This window comes from Globicephala melas, chromosome X, assembly GCF_963455315.2.
Source record: "Globicephala melas chromosome X, mGloMel1.2, whole genome shotgun sequence".
In the NCBI taxonomy this organism is placed as follows: Eukaryota; Metazoa; Chordata; class Mammalia; order Artiodactyla; family Delphinidae; genus Globicephala; species Globicephala melas.
The window spans coordinates 79106669-79127346 of record NC_083335.1 but is presented as its reverse complement, the minus strand read 5'-3'; the positions used below and the strand labels follow the sequence as shown (position 1 = coordinate 79127346).

General features: G+C 38.0%; 1 protein-coding gene across 1 annotated transcript in view; it reads right to left on the bottom strand.

The window, feature by feature from the left end:
• Positions 1 to 20425, bottom strand: part of KLF8 (KLF transcription factor 8) — a 358412-nt gene extending 337987 nt beyond the window's left edge. Inside the window, exon 1 of the mRNA XM_060292377.1 lies at positions 20114 to 20425. The gene's annotated coding sequence lies outside the window, so the exon portion shown is untranslated. The remainder of the gene's footprint in view (positions 1 to 20113) is intronic.
• Between the last annotated feature and the right edge of the window lie 253 nt (positions 20426 to 20678).

Here is a 20678-nt window from a genome sequence, read left to right as displayed (position 1 = left end):
AAAATGGAGCTGGAGGAATCAGGCTCCCTGACTTCAGACTATACTACAAAGCCACAGTAATCAAGACAGTATGGTATTGGCACCAAAACAGAAAGATAGATCAATGGAACAGGATAGAAATCCCAGAGATAAACCCGCACACATATTGTCACCTTATCTTTGATAAAGGAGGCAGGAAAATACAGTGGAGAAAGGACAGCCTCTTCAGTAAGTGGTGCTGGTTAAACTGGACAGGTACACGTAAAAGTATGAGATTAGAACACTCCCTAACACCATACAGATAAATAAACTCAAAATGGATTAAAGACCTAAATGTAAGGCCAGAAACTATCAAACTCTTAGAGGAAAACACAGGCAGACCCCTCTATGACATAAATCCCAGCAAGATCCTTTTTGACCCACCTCCTAGAGAAACAGAAATAAAAACAAAAATAAACAAATTGGATCTAATGAAACTTCAAAGCTTTTGCACAGCAAAGGAAACCATAAACAAGACCAAAAGACAACCCTCACAATGGGAGAAAATATTTGCAAATGAAGCAACTGACAAAGGATTAATCTCTAAAATTTATAAGCAGCTCATGCAGCTCAGTAACAAAAAAACAAACAACCCAATCCAAAAATGGGCAGAAGACCTAAATAGACATTTCTCCAAAGAAGATATACAGAGTGCCAGGAAACACATGAAAGAATGCTTAACAGCAATCGTTAGAGAAATGCAAATCAAAACTACAATGAGATATCATCTCACACCAGTCAAAATGGCCATCATTAAAAAATCCAAGAAACAATAAATGCTGGAGAGGGTGTGGAGAAAAGGGAACACTCTTGCACTGCTGTTGGGAATATGAATTGGTACAGCCACTATGGAGAACAATATAGAGGTTCCTTAAAAACTACAAATAGAACTACCATATGACCCAGCAATCCCACTACTGAGCATATACCCTGAGAAAACCATAATTCAAAAAGAATCATGTATCACAATGTTCATTGTAGCTCTATTTACAATAGTCCAGAGATGGAAACAACCTAAGTGTCCATCATCAAATGAGTGGATAAATGGGAGGGAGACACAAGAGGGAAGAGATATGGGAACATATGTATATGTATAACTGATTCACTTTGTTATAAAGCATAAACTAACACACCATTGTAAAGCAATTATACTCCAATTAAGATGTAAAAAAAAAAAAAAAGAAAAAAAATACTTAGGAATAAACCTAACCAAGAATGGGAAAGACTTGTACACTGTATACTGAGAAACACTGCTAAAGAATTTAAAGAAGACACAAATAAATTGAAAGACACCACATGTTCATTAATTGGGAGACAATATTATTAAGATATCAATACTACTTAAGGAGATCTACAGATTCAACACAATCCCTCTTTAAATCATAAAGGCTTTTTTTTTAAGAAACAGAAAATTTCATCCTAAACTTCATGTGGAATCTCAAGGGACCACAAATAGAGACAACAATTTTGAGAAAGAACAACAAATTTGGAGGCCTCATACATCCTGATTTTAAAACTTATTGCAAGGTTACTGTAATCAAAACAGTGTGACACTAGAATAAAAAAATAGATCAACAGAATAGAATAGAGAGCTCAGAAATAATCCCTCACATATATGGTAAAATGATTTTCAATTAGAGTGCAAAAACCACTCAATAGTTCAAGGACATTCCCTTCAACAAATGGTGTTAGGAATCCTGGATATCCACATGCAAAATAGTGAAGTCAGACCCTTATCTTACATCATATACAAAAATTTTACTCAAAATCGTTTAAAGACCTACATGTAAGACCTAAAACTGGAAAATTCCTAGAAGACAACATAGGGGATGTCTTCATGACACTGGATTTGACAGTGATTTCTTGGATGTAACACCAGAAACTCAGGCAACAGCAGCAAAAATAGACAAATTAGAATATATAAAACTTAAAAACTTTAGTGCATCAAAGGATAAAATCAACAGAGTGAAAAGGCAACCCACAGGATAAGAGAAAAAATTTGAAAATAATATATTTAATAAGAGGTTAATATCCAGAGTCTATTAAGCATGCTTACAACTCAACAACAAAAAAATCAAATGCTTTATTTTAAAATGGGCAAAAGGTCAGCATCATGGAAGTGTAAGACATTCCTCCTTTCTCTCCCCTGTTTAAAAACAACTAATCAGACATTGATCCATGGACAAAAGTACCCCATTTGGAGTTGTAAGACCCATCATCATATACCAAGGGACCCAGGAAGACCCTTACTCAACTGTGCTTCTAAAAATAAGCAGACAGACCTCAATAAGTGTTCTGGGTTCAGTAGAATCAGCAAATCTGACCCATCCCCTCTTGGCATGGTCAGGGAAAACACCTGGACAGTGGTGGTCTGGGCAGATATGTACAGGTGAGAGGAAATTTGTAGAAGGCCAGCCTGCCTGAAGGGAGATAACAGCAAGTCATCACAGTGGGAAGAGAGATTCCAGCAAGCCATCAAGTTTGGATGTAGTGGAGAGGGAGGAACTTGTTGAGAGTCACCCCTTCCAGGGTGACACTGTATGGAGCTGGTGGTGGTGATGTCTCCTGTGGAGAATGTGGAAAATGGTGAATGTCTGGCTTCCCCAGTTGTATGGGTCATAGCTGGAAAAACCTGTTTCTCTTCAGCAGCACCCAAAGTACTGAAGCAGGACATCCATGACTTGGGGAGGAGAAAGGGAAAGAAGCAAGTAAGAATACTAATGCATATTAAATAGATGGTGTACTTGCTAACTGCTTCAGGACTTTAGCAGGAAGTCCACCCAAAAGGCTCTGAGAACACCCAAACCAAGGATCTCCCCACTGGGTGCGCATGCACCCCCAATGCCCCAAGTGCTAAACCCATACCTCCCTCTACTCTACAGGTCGATCCTTGTACAAGTTCCAAAATGCAGCAGTAAGAGCAGATCTGGTAATCAGAGTACTCTCAGAAAAATAGACCTGTGGACAGGGAGAAATCACAAACTAGAGCTATATTGTCACCTTCTGGAAAAGAAAAGTGAGATTTTCAGCAACCAGCCTGGTGAGTTGTAAGAACAAGAGAAGTCAGAAGAGCTTAACTCTGCCACAGGAAGGAGCAAGAAAAGTGGAGCAGGTCTGCCCAACAACAGCTGAGGAAACCCCAGATATACCAATATCAATGAACAGTACCCCATGTGAAGGCAACCAGTAAGATTTAAGGAGGTGTCTGCTACTTCAAATACAGAAGTACCAACACAAAAACTACAAGGAACATGAAAAATCAAGGAAACATGTCATTGCCCAAAGATATCAATAATTCTCCAACAACCAAGCTCAAAGGCATGAAATATTGTGATCCACCTGATAAAGAATTCAAAATAGCTGTTCTAAAGAAACTTAACAAGATACAAGAAAACTCAAAAAGAAAATTGAAAATCAGAGAAAAAAATACATGAACAAAATGAGTTCTTTACCAAAATGATAGAAATAATAAAAAGAGCCAAACAGAAATTCTGGAGAATTCAATAAATGAGATAAAGACTGAAATAAAGAGCATCTGTAGTACAGTAAAGCAGATGGAAGACAGAATATGTGACTTTAGAAGATAGGAATTTTGAAATACAGTTAGAAGAGAACAAAAGAGAAAACTGAAAAGAGCAAAAAAAAGAGCCCACATTATCTGTAGGACTCCATCAAAAGACAAATATTAGAATAATTATGATTCTGGAAGGAAAAGAGAGGGAGAAGGGTGTAGAAAGTTTATTTGAAGAAATAATAGTGGAGAACTTCCTAGACATGAGTAAAGACTTGGACATCCAAATACAAGAACTAATAGATCACTCTATTATCTCAATGCCAAACGTCATTGTCCAAGACACATTATAATGAAACTGTCAAAAGTCAAAGATAAAGAAAGAATCCTAAAGGCAGCAGGAAAAAAAATGTATAACCTATGAAAGGAACCACGATTAGGCTATCAGATTTCTCAGCAAAAGCCCTACAGGCCAGAAGACAGTGGAAGGAAATATTCAAATTGTAGAAAGATAAAACTTGCCAGCCAGGAATACTCTATCCAGCAAAGTTAACCTTCAGATATGAAGGAGAAATAAAGACTTTCCCAGACAAACAAAAGCTGAGGGAATTCAGCACCACTAGACCTGTCTTGTAATAAATGTTGAAAAGAGTTCTTCAAGCTGAAATAAAAAGATACTAATCAGTGACATGAAAACATATGAAAGAATACAACACACTGGTAGAGATGAAAAATATATAGTTGGATTTAGAAAACTAATTCTATAATAAGATGGTGTGTTAACCACTTAACTACAGTATAAAGGTTAAATAAAGAGTATTATAAATAACTGTGGAGGGCTTCCCTGGTGGTGCAGTGGTTGAGAGTCCACCTGCTGATGCAGGGGACATGGGTTCACGCCCCGGTCTGGGAAGATCCCATGGAGCGGCTGGGCCTGTGAGCCATAGCCACTGATCCTGCATGTCCGGAGCCTGTACTCCATGATGGGAGAGGCCACAACAGTGAGAGGCCCACGTACCACAAAAAAAAAAAAAAAGAAGAAATTACAAAGATCTAAAATAAAAAGCTAACTTTACACCTCTAAGAACTAGAAAAAGAACAACAAACTAAGCCCAACGTTAGCAGAAGGAAGGAAATAATAAAGACCAGAATGGAAATAAATGAAACAGACCAGAAAAACAATAGAGAAGATTAAAAACCCTAAGATCTGAGTTGTTGAAAAGATAAACAAAACTGACAACTCTTTTTGCTAGACTAACCAAGAGAAAAGGAAAGGAGACTCAAATAAATAAAATTAGGAATGAAAGAGGAGATATTACAACTGATACTCCAGAAATACATAGGATCATAAGAGCCTACTATGAACAATTATACATCAACAAGTTAGAAAACCTATAAGAAATGGATAAGTTCCTAGAAACACACAACCTACCAAGACTGAATCAGGAAGAAATATTGTAGAAAAGCTGAACAGATCAATAATGAGTAAGGAAATTGAATCAGTCATCGAAAACCTCCCAACGTAGAAAACACTATGACTAGATGTCTTCACTGGTGAATTCTACCAAACATTTACAGATGACTTAACACCAACTCTTCTCATACCTTCTATAAAATTGAAGAGCAGGAAACACTTCCACACTCATTTTATGAGGCCAGCATTACCCAGATACAAAAGTAAGATTAAGAATACTATAAAAGAAAAATATAGACCAATATCCTAGATGAATACAGATGCAAAAATTCTCAATAAAATATTAGCAAACTGAATTCAAGAACACATTAAAAGGACTGTATACCATGACCAAGTGCAATTTATCCTTGGGATGCAATGATGTTTCAACATACATAAATCAATAAAAGTGATACACCACATTAATAAAATTTTTAAAAAATCACAGGATCATCCCAATAGATGCAGAAAAAGCATTTCATAAAATACAGCACCCTTTTGTTATAAAAATCCTTGACAGATTGGGTATATAAAGAACATACCTCAATATACTAAAAGCGATATATGACAAACCCACAGTAACATTGTACCCAACAGTGAAAAGTGGAAAGTTTTTCCTCTAAGATCAGAAAGAAGGAAAGGGCATCCATTCTCACTACTGTTATTCAATAAACTACTAGAAGTCCTAGCTAGAGCAATTAGGCAAGACAAAGGAATAAAAGTCATCCAAATCAGAAAGGAACAAGCAAAATTGTCATTACTTGCAGATGATACAATCTTATATATAGAAAATGCCAAAGACTCAACCAAAAAACTGTTGGAACTAATCAACAAATTCAGTAAAGATGCAGGATATAAAATAAACATCCTCATTCTAATCCACCAGCTATCTAATCAGTTGTATGACCTTACATATGACACTTATTTGTGTTTCAGTTTCCTCATTTGTACAACTTATTTATATCTCAGTTCCTTCATTTATACAATTTAAAAATAAAGCATCTAACACAGAAAAAAAATCATGAACTCTGTTGCACTTCTATACACTAATAATGAAACATCTGAAAAAGAAATGAGGAAATCTTTCCCGTTCACAATATCATCAAAAATAATAAAATGCCTAGGAATAAATTTAACCAAGGATGTGAATGATCTGTATAACAAAAACAACAAGACTGTTGAAAGAAATCAAAGATGACACAAGCAAATGGAAAGATATCGCATTTTGATGAATTGGAAGAATTAATATTGTTAAAATATCCATACTTACCCAAAGCCATCTATAGATTCAAAGCAATCCCTATAAAAATTCCAATGTCATTTTTCTCAGAGATAGATAATAAAATCCTAACGTTTGTATAGAGCCCCAAAAGACCCCAAATAGCCAAAGGAATCAAGAGAAAGAAGAATAAAAATGTGAGGCATCACACATCCTGATTTCAAACTATACTACAAAACTATAGCAATGAAAACAGTATGGTACTGACATAAAAATAGACACATAAACCAATGGAACAGAATAGAGAGCCCAGAAATAAATCTCCACATATATGGTCAACTAATATTTGACAAGGGAGCCAAGAACACCCAGAAGGGAAAGGATAATCTCTTCAACAAATGGTGTTGGGAAAACTGGATAACCACATGCACAAATATGAAATCAGATCCCTATACTTCACCACACACAAAGACCATTTGGCCACATTTGTTAACTAATCTTATGACACATGAGGAATCAAATTTCCCCTATAAATGATCCTCTTCCCTGTTTAGGAAAAATACTAGGAAAATGGTTTGGTTTAGGAGAATCTTGGCTTAAAACTTTACTAACAACATGGTCATTCCTATTGTCAATTTTGATCACATCTATAGTTCTCTATAAATGAACATACACAATGCACATGTAAGGTAAAATTGCATAAGTCCTGTTGGACAACTTGGAATTGACTGTTAGTCCTTGCCAGACATCTTACTAGTACAACTAGTACAAAAGGAAAAAAAGAGCCAGGCCATTAAAACCCAATATCAAGGGACATGATGGATCCAGGGCAGGTAAGTCACCACCCTGGCATTTAGGGGCCAAATATTTTATCACCTTATTCTTTCTAACAAGAGATTAATGATCAGAAGGGGGGAATTGATGAAACAAAATTCATATTTTATGGCAAGACAAGAAAAATTTAAACATAAACTTTTTTTTGCCCACTCAGGCCTCCTTCCTTCCATTTAGTGTGTGTTGTGCATCTGCATTAACCAGACCTCCTTAGGAGATAACATTCCTTCTTAATTTCATAAAGAGTCACAACTCCTTAGGAGATAATCTTCCTTCTTATTCTTGCAAAGGGCCACAATGAGCCATGACCCACTTTGTATATGTAGATCTGGATTGTTTAAACTGTCAATACATGACTTGACATATAAACTTTTGTCTCAAAAACTTATATAACTGTGCTTTGACCTCTAATGGGCTGAACAGTCCTCAGAGCTTTCTGAAAGATGGTCTCCCAGGTTATAATCCTCAGGTTGGCTCAAATAAAATTTCCCATTTCTTTCTTAGATTGACTGTTTTTTCATTGACACTTGATAACTCCTATTTATCCTTTAAGACTCAAATATCACCACCTCCACCAAGTCTTCTCTGACCTCTTCACCCAAATGTCACCCAGGTCTTTTCTACTCATGTTAATGAGTTGCTTACTTGTCAGTTTTCCAATTCCTCTCTCCTGAATTTATTCAACCTGTCTGTAACACTGTGTCCTTTTCTACAAATGGGTACAACCCTACTGAGAATTTAAATGAGAAGCATGCAATGCTTAGCATTGTCCCTGGCATATAGTAAGTAATCAACATGCACTAGATGTTAGCTAGAGCTTTGCCTGTCTCCCAGCTGAGCTCCAGGGCAAGGTTGAGGTCTTATATTTGTGTATTCCCATCCTGTAGCACAGAGCTGTCCACATAGAGGGCTCCCAGGGTATGTATGTTGAATGAGTGAATGAGATTAATGAATGAATTTTGCTTCCTCCTTTCAAAACCATCTGCTTTATGTAAGTAGAAATGGTAAATATATTCAATCATGTTTAAATAGGCTATAGTAGAAAAGAACTCTGAACCCTGCTGAATATTTTCTGCTCTACTACCATACCATCACTGACCAGCAAAAGTGCCCCAAGCTCAGGGTGCTATTATAAAGACCAGTTTTCCAAGGAACAAAATATAGGCTATCTCATCATCAGGTGACATTAGCTAGATAATAACATTCTTTGAGGCCTAGCTGTTTCCCTGAGACACTACAGAGGAAGACTATTGACCTTGCTGCTTCTCCAGAAGCTGCTTTGGTCCCATCTATACTATCACCAAAGGCAAAGAGTTCTCTAGCCTCACCTTTCTCTAACTCTACCCCATCCCCCTCTAACCTACATTATAATGATCCTCATTACCTGCCTTTGATTATATGGTTCTTCCTGCTTAGAATATCCTTTCCCCTCCACTCTGGCTAACCAAATCTTACCTATACTTCAAGGCTTCACAGAGAAAATGAATTGGGTATCATGCTATGTATAGGAGCTTACCAAAAAGAGAGGGATGGAATAGAAGGAAAGGTGGAGGTGGATTGGTACAGGTTGTAAGAGGAAAAAGAACATTTATGGAAGTCCTGATAGCATGAACAAAGACATGGTGTTTGTGAAAGACCATGGCATGTTCGAGAAGTAGCAGTTAGTTAAATGTAACTCCTGTGATAAGGAAAAGTCACTGGCCATAAACATGAAAGGTAGGTTGAGGACAAATTGTGAAGTGTCTTACTAAAAGACAGGGATTTAATCTTGTAAGTGATGGGGAGTCTTTGAATAATTCTGAACATAGGATTATCTAGATAAAAACATGTATTTTAGAAATATCCTAATATGTAGACTAGATTGGAGTTTGTATTAGTTTGCTAGGACTACCACAAAAAAGTACTAAAAACCAGGGGGGCTTCAACAACAAAAATTTATTGTCTCACAGTTCTGGAGGCTATAACTCTGAAACCAAAGTGTCATCAGAGTTGGTTTCTCCTGAGAGCTCTGAGAGAAGGATCTGTTCTAGGTCTCTCTCCTTGGCTTGCAGATGACTGTCTTCTCCCTATGTCTCTTCAGATCATCTTCCCTCTATGAGTCTTTCGGTCCAAATTTCCCACTTGTATAAGGATACAAGTCATATTGGATTAGGGCCTGTCCTAACTACCTCATTTTAATTTGATTACCTCTGTAGATACCCTGTATGCAAATACAGTCACATTCCATGGTACCAGAAATTAGGACTCCAACATATTTTGAAGGACATAATTCAACACATAACAAAGCCCATAGAGACTGGAGGCAGATTAAACAACAATAAAGGAGCTATATTAATAGGCCAGGTCATACATGATGAAAAATTAAGCAAAGACACTACAAATAGGGATGGAGAGGATACAAAAATTCAAGAAGCAGAATCTAGACATTAAGGAGAAAGAAGAGTCATAGATGACTCTAGGCTTTATTGTTCAGTTGATTATGTGACTGTTGGTCAGGGATAGAAATTGGCGTGTTGGGGTTTGATGATGAATTCAGTTTTAGACATATTAAATGTTTGGTGTCAAGTTAAGATGTCTAGTTAACAGACAAGTAGGTGGGTCCAGGCTCAGAAAAAGCGTTCAGTTTGGAGATGCCAAGTTGTCATACAGGCCTTCATCAGCATATAAATGGCAGTTGAAAATCTTAAGTAGATGAGATGACCCAAATAAGGAGTATAGAGTAGCAAGATAAGAGAATGAAAAAGACAATCAAAGAGGTAGGTGGAAATCCAAGATAGAGTATCATCACAGAAGACAAGGAAGGGAAGGCTTTAAAGATGGAAGGAAAGTACAGCAGCCTCAAATGTAGTAGAATCAATATGTTGAAAACCTAACGAGAGAGCACTTGACATGACATTTAGGAGATCTTCAGGTAACTCTTGCAAGAGCAGTTTCAATAATGATTTAAATGGAAACTGCAGAAAAATAGGGTGGTAATTTGAGTAACTGTTGTTAAAGAAAGATTGATTTAGTGAAAAATGTGTTTGCAAGATAAAGATTAGGCAGTAGAGCATAACAGTGAAGGTGTAGACTTTATTTTGGGGTTCAAATCTCACTTCTGCTACTTCCTAGCTGTGTAAACTTGGGCAAGTTGCTTGATTTTTCTATGTCCCAAATTCCCAACTGAAAAATTGGGAAAACAATGGTACTTACTTAATAGGATTGTTGTGAGCATTATGTGAATTGATAAATGCAAAGTGTTCAATAGAGGGCTTGGCACAGAGTAGGTGTTCAATAAATGTTAGGTATATTAGGTGGGAATGGTTGGATGGGTGTAAGAACCAAAGAAGAAAAAGAAATTAAAGAAGATTGGAGAGAAGGAAGCTGATGGAACAACTTCTCAGAAGGTATAGGAGAGAATGGATACTCTTTTGCTTACTAGCCATGTGACCTTGGGTAAAGTACTTTACATTCCTAGGCCTCAGTTTCCTATTCTGTAAAATGAAGATGACAATAGTGCCTACCTCACAAAGCTATTTTGAGGATTAAATGAAATGATACATGAAACACATTTCCCTACTGGGAAGAACTTTGGGAGAAGAATGGTGTATAACCTACATGAAATCATGTGTTCCAGCAAGACTGAAAATTTAAAAAAAGTTTTCAAGTGAATAATTTTCAAAATTTCATGCTAGAGTAAAACAGTTACATCAGTTATACAATCTTGTGATGTTTCCTTAAAAAGGTTAAGCATTCTTCTAGTGCTAATAAATTTATTGTGATTTTTAAAATATGTATGCTGAAAATACTTTTTGTATTTCAGTAGTTTCAAATGTGTTTGAAACTTTTTTCAGATAATTGTTATAAAACAATAGTTAGTATAAAATTAAATTGTATTAGTTGACATGAATTCAGCAATAAGCTTACTAATTTTTTTCCAAAGTAGTATTATTATCCAAATCATAAAACATAAACCACCTTGATTGTGTTAAGATGAACAATTGAAGATTCATCCTCTTATTTTTTTTTTCTGAGAGTTTTGAGGAAGGATTGCAAGGTTTTGTTTTGTTTTGTTTTGTTTTGTTTTAACATCTTTATTGGACAATAATTGCTTTACAATGGTGTGTTAGTTTCTGCTTTATAACAAAGTGAATAAGTTATACATATACACATGTTCCCATATCTCTTCCCTCTTGCGTCTACATCCTCTTTACTAGACTAGAATTTTAAATGTGATAATTATTGAATATTTATCTTCTTTAAAAATGCCTTACTATCTCACTCAGAATAAAATCCAAAGTATTTACAAGGTCCTATATGATCTGGCCCTCTCTGTCTCTCTGAAATCATGTCCTACCACTCTTTTCCTCTCCACTCCAGTGATACTGGCCTTGCTATTCCTTGAACACACCAAGCCTTTACTATTCTAATTTCTCTGTCTAGAATACCCTTCCCTTGGGTATTCTCATGGCTGGCTCTCTCACTTTATTCGTTATATTCTTAAATATCACCATATTGGGTGGAGTCACGATAGCAGAACAGGAGGACGTGGAGTTCGCATAACCTCACAACTAGGGCACTTACTAGGTGCTGGTGGGGGACCTTGGACACCTAAGGGGACAGAAGGAATCCTCGTGTGACTGGGTAGGATGTGGGGGGTGGAAGGAGGAGAGGAGGAATAGGGGATGCAGGATGGGACTGGTGCCCCTGAGGGGTGGCTTGGAGAGAGGAGGGGTTCCCATGCTCGGAGGGGTCCGCTCATGGTGAGGGGATCAGTGGGGATGGGGAGAGACCTTTGGGGGATGGGAGGAGAATGCAGCCAGCATATCCCCCACCTGCTCATGCCCCAGTGAGCCTGCTGTGGTCCCAGTCCTGAAACTCTGCCTCCAGAGCACCCTCCAGCCACACAGTTCCTGAGCTTAAGTCTCCCACTCAGGCCTCTTCCAGCTTTTTCTTTTTGCTATTGTGGTTCTGTTTTGCTTTGTTGTTTCATTTTTATATTTTTTATTCTTTGTTATTGTTCTGCTCCCTTGTGTTTGTTGCCATTTTTTCTTTCTTTTGCCATGCCACATGGCTTGCATGTTCTTGGTTTCCAAGCTGAGGGTCAGGCCTGCGTTCTTCTGGCAGGAGCACTGAGCCATTGGGCTAACATGAACTTCAGGCCCCAGGGAATATAAATTGGTGTGAGCTCTCCTGGGGGTCCTCATCTTGGCACCAACACATGGCTCCACCCAACTGCCTGTAAGATCCAGTGCTGGACGCCTCAGGCTAAACAACCAGCAAGACAGGACCACAGCACCACACATCAAAACAAAACAAACAAAAAAGAGACAAAAAAAGTTACAGATGAAGGAGCAAGGTAAAAACCTACAAGACCAAACAAATGAAGAGGAAATAGACAACCTACCTGAAAAAGAATTCAGAGTAAAGATAGATGATGATGATGCAAAATCTTGGAAATACAAAGGAGGCATAGATCAAGAAAAATACAAGAAACATTTAACAAGGACCTAAAATAACTAAAGAACAAACAAACAGTGATGAACAGCATGATAACTGAAATGAAAAATACACTAGAAGGAATCAGTAGCAGAATAACTGAGGCAGAAGAATGAAAAAGTGAGCTGGAAGATAGAATGATGGAAATAACTGCTGAGGAGAAGAAAAAAGAAAAAATGATGATAAGAAATGAGGACCATCTCAATGACTTCTGGAACAAGATTAAATGCACCAATATTCGAATTATAGGGGTCCCAGAAGAAGAAGAAGAGAGAGAAAGTGTCTGAGAAAATATTTGAAGAGATTATAGTTGAAAATTTCCTTAACATGGGGAAGGATATAGCCACCCAAGTCCAAAAAGGGCAGAGAGTCCCATACAGGAAAAACCCAAGGAGAAACACACCAAAAAACATACTAATCAAACAAACAAAAATCAAATTCAAAGAAAAAATATTAAAAGCAGCAGAATCCCCACAATGTTATCAGCTGATTTTCCAATAGAAACTCTGCAGGCCAGAAGGGAGTGGCAGGATATATTTAAAGTGATGAAAGGGAAAAACCTACAACCAGGATTACTCTACCCAGCAAGGATCTCATTCAGATTCAACAGAGAAATCAAAAGCTTTACAGACAAGCAAAAGCTAAGAGAATTCAGCACCACAAAACCAGCTCTATGATAAATGCTAAAGGAACTTCTCTAGGCAGGAAACACAAGAGAAGAAAAAGACTCACAAAAACAAACCCAAAACAATTAAGAAAATTGTAATAGGAATGTACACATTGAAAATAACCTTGAATGTAAATGAATTAAATGCTCCAACCAAAAGACACACACTGGCTGAATGGATACAAAAATAAGACCTGTATGTGTGCTGTCTACAAGAGACTTACTTCTGACCTAGGGACACATACAGACTGAAAGTGAAGGGATGGAAAAAAGATATTCCATTCAAATAGCAATCAAAAGAAAGCCAGTGTAGCGATAGTCGTATAAGATAAAATAGACTTTAAAATAAAGACTGTTACAAGAGACAAGGAAGGACACTACGTAATGATCAAGGGATCAATCCAAGAAGAAGATATAAAAATTTTAGATATTTATGAACACAACATAGAAGCACCTCAATACATAAGGCAAATGCTAACAGCCATGAAAGGGGAAATCAACATTAACACAATAATAGTGGGGGACTTTAACACCCCACTTACACCAATGGACAGATCATCTAGACAGAAAATTAATAAGGAAACACAAGTTTTACAACACACAATAGACCAAATAGACTTAGCTGATATTTATAGGACATTCCATCCGAAAGTGGCAGAATACACTTTCTTCTCAAATGCACATGGAACATTCTCCAGGATACATCACATCTTGGGTCACTTATCAACCCTCAGTAAATTTAAGAAAATTGAAATCATTTCAAGCATCTTTTCCAAAAACGATATGAGATTACAAATCAAGTACAGAAAAAAAAGGAAAAAAAAACCCAAAAACATGGAGGCTAAACAATATGCTACTAAATAACCAAGAGATCACTGAAGAAGTCAAAGAGGAAATAAAAAAATTCATGGAAACAAATGACAATGAAAACATGACGACCCAAAACTTATGGGAAGAAGCAAAATCAGTTTTATGAGGGAATTTTATAGTAATACAGTCCTACCTCAAGAAAAGAGAAAAATCTCAGATAAACAACCTAATCTTACACCTAAAGCAACTAGAGAAAGAAGAACAAACAAAACCCAAAGTTAGTAGGAGGAAAGAAATCATAAAAATTAAAGCAGAAATAAATGAAATAGAAATGAAGAAAACAATAGCAAAAATCAATGAAACTAAAAGGTGATTCTTTATGAAGATATATAAAAATGATAAACCTTTAGCCAAACTCATCAAGAAAAAAACTGAGAGGATTCAAATCAATAAAATTAGAAATGAGAGAGGTGAAATTACAACTGATATTGCAGAAATACAAAGGATCATAAGAGACTAAAACAAGCCAATAAAATGGACAACCTGGAAGAAACGGACAAATTCTTGGAAAGGTACAACCTTCCAACACTGAACCTAATAGAAATAGAAAATATAAACAGACAAATCACAAGTAATCAAATTAAAACTGTGATAAAAAAATCTTCCAATAAACAAAAGTCCAGAACCAGATAGCTACACAGGCGAATTCTATCCAACGTTAATGAGGAGCTAACACCCTTCTTTCACAACTCCTCCAAAAAACTGCAGAGGAAAGAACACTCTCAACTCACTCTATGCGGCTACAATCACCCTGATACCAAAACCAGTCCAGATATCACAAAAAAGAAAATCACAGGCCAATATCACTGATGAACATAGACGCAAAAATCCTCAACAAAATGCTTACAAACAGAATCCAACAACACATTAACAGGATCATACACTATGATCAAGTGGGATTTATTCCAGGGGTGCAAGGATTTTTCTATATATGCAAATCAATCAATGCGATACACCATGTTAACAAACTAAAGAATAAAAACGATATGACAATCTCAATAGATGCAGAAAAAGCTTTTGACAAAATTCAACACCAATTTATGATAAAAACTCTCCAGAAAGTGGGCACAGAGGGAACCTACCTCAACATAATAAAGGCCATATATGACAAACCCACAGCCAACATCATTCTCAATGGTGAAAAACTGAAAGCATTTCCTCTAAGATCAGGAACAAAACAAGGATGTCCACTCTTACCACTATTATTCACCATAGTTATGGAAGTCCTAGTCATGGCAATCAGAGAAGAAAAATAAATAAAAGGAATCCAAATTGGAAAAGAAGTAAAACTGTCACTGTTTGCAGATGACATGATAAATAGAGAATCCTAAAGATGCTACCAGAAAACTAGTAGAGCTAATCAATGCATTTGGTAAAGTAGCAGGATACAAAATTAATGCACAGAAATGTCTTGCATTCCTATACACTAATGATGAAAAATCTGAAAGAAAAGTTAAGGAAACACTCCCATTTACCACTGCAACAAAATAATAAAATACCTTGGAATAAACCTACCTAAGGAGGCAAAAACCTGTACTAAGAAAACTATAAAACACTGATGAAAGAAATCAAAGATGACAAAAACAGAGGGAGAGATATACCATGTTCTTGGATTGGAAGAATCAATATTGTGAAAATGAATATCCTACCCAAAGCAACCTACAGATTCAGTGCAATCCCCATCAAATTACCAATGGCATTTTTCATAGAATTAGAACAAAACATTTCACAATTTATATGGAAACACAAAATACCCCGAATGACAAAGTAATCTTGAGAAAGAAAAACGAAGCTGGAGAAAGCAGGCTCCCTGACTTCAGACTATACTACAAAGCTACAGTAATCAAGACAGTATGGTACTGGTACAAAAACAGAAATATTAATCAATGGTACAGGATAGAAAGCCCAGAGATAAACCCATGCACCAATGGACACCTAATCTATGAAAAAGGAAGCAAGGATATACAATGGAGAAAAGACAGATGCTTCAATAAGTGGTGCTAGGAAAACTGCCCAGCTACATGGAAAAGAATGAAATTACAACACTCCCTAACACTATACACAAATATAAACTCAAAATGGATTAAAGACCTAAATGTAAGACTGGACTCTATAAAACTCTTAGAGGAAAACACAGGAAAAACAGTCTTTGACATAAATCACAGCAAGATCTTTTTTGATCCATCTCCTACAGTAATGGAAATAAAAACAAAACTAAATAAATGGCACCTAATTAAACTTAAAAACTTTTGCACAGCAAACAAAATCATAAACGAGACAAAAAGGTAACACTCAGAATGAGAGAAAATATTTGCAAATGAAGCAACTGACAAGAGATTAATCTCCAAAGTATACAAAGAGCTCATGCAGCTCAATATCAAAAAAGCAAACAACCAATCCAAAAATGGGCAGAAGACCTAAATAGACATTTCTCTAAAGAAGATATACAGATTGCCAAAAATCACATGAAAGGATGCTCAACATCGCTAATCATTAGAGAAATGCAACTCAAAACTACAATGAGTTATCACCTCACAACAATCAGAATGGCCATCATCATAATATCTACAAACAATAAATGCTGGAGAAGGTGTGGAGAAAAGGGAACCCTCTTGCACTGTTGGTGGGAATATAAATTGATAGAGCCACTCTGGTGAACAATATAGAGGTTCCTTACAAAACTAAAAATAGAACTACCATATGACCCAGCAATTCCACTACTAGGTATATACCTTGAGAAAACCATAATTCAAAAAGACACATTTACCCCAATGTTCATTGCAGCACTATTTACAATAGTCAGGACATGGAAGCTACATAAATATCCACCAATAGATGAATGGATAAAGAAGATGTGGTAAATACATACATTGGAATATTACTCAGCCATAAAAATGAACGAAATTGGGTTATCTGTAGAGATGTGGATGGACCTAGAGACTGTCATATGGAATGAAGTCATTCAGAAAGAGATAAACAAATATTGTATGTTAATGCCTATATGTGGAATCTAGAAAAATGATACATATGAACCAATTTGCAGGGCAGGAATAAAGACGCAGACATAGAAAACTGACATTGGACACAGTGGGGGAATGGGGGGTTGGCATGAATTGGGAGATTAAGGTTGACATATATACACTACCATGTGTAAAATAGATAGCTAGTGGGAACCTGCTGTATAGAACAGGGAGCTCAGCTTCGTGCTCTATGGTGATCTAGATGAGTGGGATGAGAGGCAGTGGGAGGGAGGTCCAAGAGTGAGGGGATATATGTATACATATCGTTGATTCACTTTGTACAGAAACTAACACAACAGTGTAAAGCAACTGTACGCCAATTTTTTAAAAATCACCATAACAGAGAAGCCTTCCTTGACTGTTCTATATCAAACAGCTCTCTGCAGTCCTTTCTCTCATCTTACTCCTACCTGACAAAAACCTTTTGCTTATTGTCTTTCCCCTCCACTAACACACGCTCATTAAAATACAGTCTCCAAAAAGGCAGGGGACTTGTAGACTCTCCAGTCTTGTGCAGTGATGGCACAGAGTAGATCGTCAGTAAACACTTGTTGAATGAATGAATTAATGAATCTCATAACACAATGTACTTTTGTATTGATTCCTTTGTCTATCACAGGTCCTTACCCTTGAAGGCTGAGGAAAAACTAGGAAGGAACTCAGACCAAAGTAAATGTAGGGGTGAGCTGTACTAGTCTAGGCAAGAACAGCCTAGCCCACCAGATCCTGGCATTCCACAACGGGAGTTGGGGGTCAAAAGTACTGTTTGTGAAATAGAGAGTGTCTGCAAGGTGTCCTTTTTGCAATTATCCCTTATGAATCCCTTTTGCCTCTGTGTAGACAGAAATTATCTGCAATCCCAGGAAGCAGAATGAATGACAACAAACTAATTGCTCTGGGAAAGCCACTTGAAGCCTTTGGAGAAGGATTTCTATTGTTTGCCTATAATAATTGTTAGTGGGTTCATAAACCTTTCATTGTCCTAGGAAGTGAATAACCATATTTCATCAACCATATTTTATGACAGCTATATCCTGCTGCTATATCCTCTCCCAAAGAAAAAACAACATGAACGCAAAGGGACAATCAAATATTAAAATGGAAGCACAGCAATACCTAACATATTCCATGCTTACTAAATGCAGGAGGCTGGCTGTGGAGTCAGCACATAGTTCCTTTCCCACCCTCCACGCCAGGGTGTGGATAGCAGAGTTCAGTGTGTGTGACATGTACAAGTGGCTCTTTGCTCTAGGACAAGATTGTACTCCCACTGATGAAAGTAACCAGGAGAGTTCCAGTTGAATTCATGTTTCCTTTGTTTTTAGGACCCCATAGACCAGGGACTTTAGAGAGAAAGAACACTAAGTGAGGCTTTCTTCTTTATCTGAATCCAGTGGATTCAACGACATGGTCATTCAGAATGTCATTTTAAGGTTTTTAAAACCAGTTGAGACGAGGGATGGAGGAAGGTACTTTAGCTAAATGTTGCTGAGAAACCTAGAATCAACACAGGCCCTTGATGGGAGTTGACACCAGAGATGCAATGAAACCTAGCACATTAAAGAAGGGAGGGTCTTTGTGCCTTGCATGTGTAATACCAGAGACAGCTGAACTGGTAAGTTGCAGAGCGCTGGAAGTTGTGGCATTCCATTGACCAAATAGAAATAAATACATACATACATATAGACAATCCATACCTTAAAAAGAAAACCCAGAGTGAAATATTAGACCTAAAACCTTAAACAACATGTTTTCATCTCTTTGACCTGTGGGATATCATTAGGCTCCATCCAGACCTGCCACCCTCCAGAAGCAGAAACATGAGAAAAATAAACTTGGAAGAGATGCCACTGATCTGTTTGAGGCCTTCTAACAAATTTCCACCACACCAGTTCTTTTATTTAACGGCAGAAGGGAGCTGGTGAAGCCCTCCTCCCCAATACAATCTTCCAGACTGTACATGGACGTGTGAATGACATATTAGCCAAGGTGGCCTTGGCTTCCCTATTGAAGCATCCTGCCCTTCTTTCTTTGCATGCCATTTTGACTTGAGCTCCTATCTCTTCCAGCTGGATCTCCCAGTCACTTGGGCTTGGGTCTATGGATGTGGTACTAAAGAAAAGACAATAAAGATGAACAGTGGGAACTTTCACGTGACACATACTTGGTAAATGTTGGAATCAAATTCAACATTCATCTCTAGGAAGAAACCTTGGCCGTCAATCTGTTAAGAAAGGAAACACCACTCTACATGGTCTTGACATATTACAGACACTCAGAAGTGGGATCAGCCACAGGCAATGAATCCGGCACTTGATAAATATTTGTAGAATAAATTATTTTTTCCAAATCTTCTGCAATGCCATGGCACCTCTCAGGAAACAGAAATTTTCCTCTTGAGCTATAACTGCAGAGCCTATTGACTCTTCAGTTAACTAATGTGCAACTTGGCAACATTGCCCAGGATGCACCTCCTGAGAATCAACTGGATATTAGAACAAGTTTGGAGGCTGGTATGAGGAAGAAAAACTGTCCTCTCTGTACAAATTCCCCCAACACATGTATTGTCATAGTAAGGTGAGTCAGTGCCATCCTTCTCAAAATCTAATTTCCAGGATCTATTTCCCACAGTTGAACTAGTGCACTGTCCCTTTAAGAAGCCAGGCAAGATGGAGCCTTCCCAGCTCACGGTTAGAAGCTTTAAGCAGCCAGATAGGGATGCTGGAGGGTGAGAAAAAGAAAGGACGCCTGGAAGGGATAAGTCAAGGCTCTAAGGACAGGAGAGGAAATCAAGGCTCTAATCATACAATCAGCAAACTCTGAGAGTACCTATCCCGTGGGTGGCAGCTCCCCTAGGCTTTAAAGCACCACCCCTCCTCCGCTCCCCTCCTTTTCTTACCCCACCCTACCCTGACCCACCCTCCGGATCCTTCTTGAAAGAGTCTCTTTCAGTAAGGTGGCTCTTTCCCCCCGCCAGCGGAGACCCCAGTGAGGGTGGCAAAAGGAAGGGGAGGGGTGAGGAGGCAAAATGAAAGGGACTTACTTTCGGATTCTGCGCCTCCAAAGGCATCCTCTCCTCCCAGCCCCGGGCCAGGCCGACGGGGCGGGGCCGGGGTTGAGCTGGTGGACTCGGGGTCCTCACTCCCTCGTACTACAAACCTAGTTCAGTGGAGAGTTAGGGTGAATGGGCACCGACTAGGGGCGGTGTACACTCGATTTTAATTATCTCAAAAGGAGACAGAAGGGTTTGAGAGAGTCGATCGGGGTAGGAATGGAGGTGAGCTCTAAAACCCTCTTGTCCTCCCTTTCTGGCTAGCTTCTCCCGCCTGGCATTAGCGATATCAGGGGCTATGGTTTTCTTTTTTCTTCCTTTTGGTTTCTCCCAGCTGCCTGTCCCAGACCCCACCCAGCGGCTCCACCCCATCCACTGCTACACATTCTGTCAATCACCAGCCCCTTTAAAGCTGCACCGCACAACTTGGGTTTTCATCTCTCTTTGGCGGGCAGAGAGAATCACGGGGCTCCTGGCACTTCCAACAACCCCTCCGACCTTTCTGTTGAGTTTAGGAAGCTGAGGTTAGTTGCTAGTGGCGGCCTCCTCTCCCCCT